The following is a 420-nucleotide window of genomic DNA, read 5'->3' on the forward strand; positions in this document are numbered from 1 at the left end:
ATATACATACACTCACACGCACATATATATGTGTGTGCATTGAACTACTATGTGGGTACACATCTTAAAATATACAAATATAGCCATTGATTATTAGTCTAGTATTTAAACTCAGAAATATTATCACAAAACAATATTAATAAGTTCTATAAATCCTGCATATATATAAAAATATATATATATTCTTTGTAGATAAAAAAAACAATTTCAATTATGCATCACTCGTAAAATGTTTGCTTCACATCTCTATATATGTTCGTGTGTGTGTGTATTGTCGTGTCTGGGGGGGGGAGGCATTCTCGTTTAGTGCCTTATTGTTTAACACACTCACCGGTTCAATTTCCACTCATGTACGTAGTTAATTTTGCAAAATCTTTCGTCACGTCTTGCAACTTTTTCAATAGTCGTAAACCGGAGAGT

General features: G+C 31.9%; 1 protein-coding gene across 2 annotated transcripts in view; it reads right to left on the reverse strand.

Moving 5' to 3' along the window:
* The window catches only part of LOC128250792 (uncharacterized), a 16,270-nt gene that overhangs the window by 5,161 nt on the left and 10,689 nt on the right, over window positions 1-420 (reverse strand). The gene's annotated exons all lie outside the window — the stretch shown is intronic.

The sequence above is a fragment of the Octopus bimaculoides genome, chromosome 25 (genome assembly GCF_001194135.2).
Source record: "Octopus bimaculoides isolate UCB-OBI-ISO-001 chromosome 25, ASM119413v2, whole genome shotgun sequence".
NCBI lineage: Eukaryota > Metazoa > Mollusca > Cephalopoda > Octopoda > Octopodidae > Octopus > Octopus bimaculoides.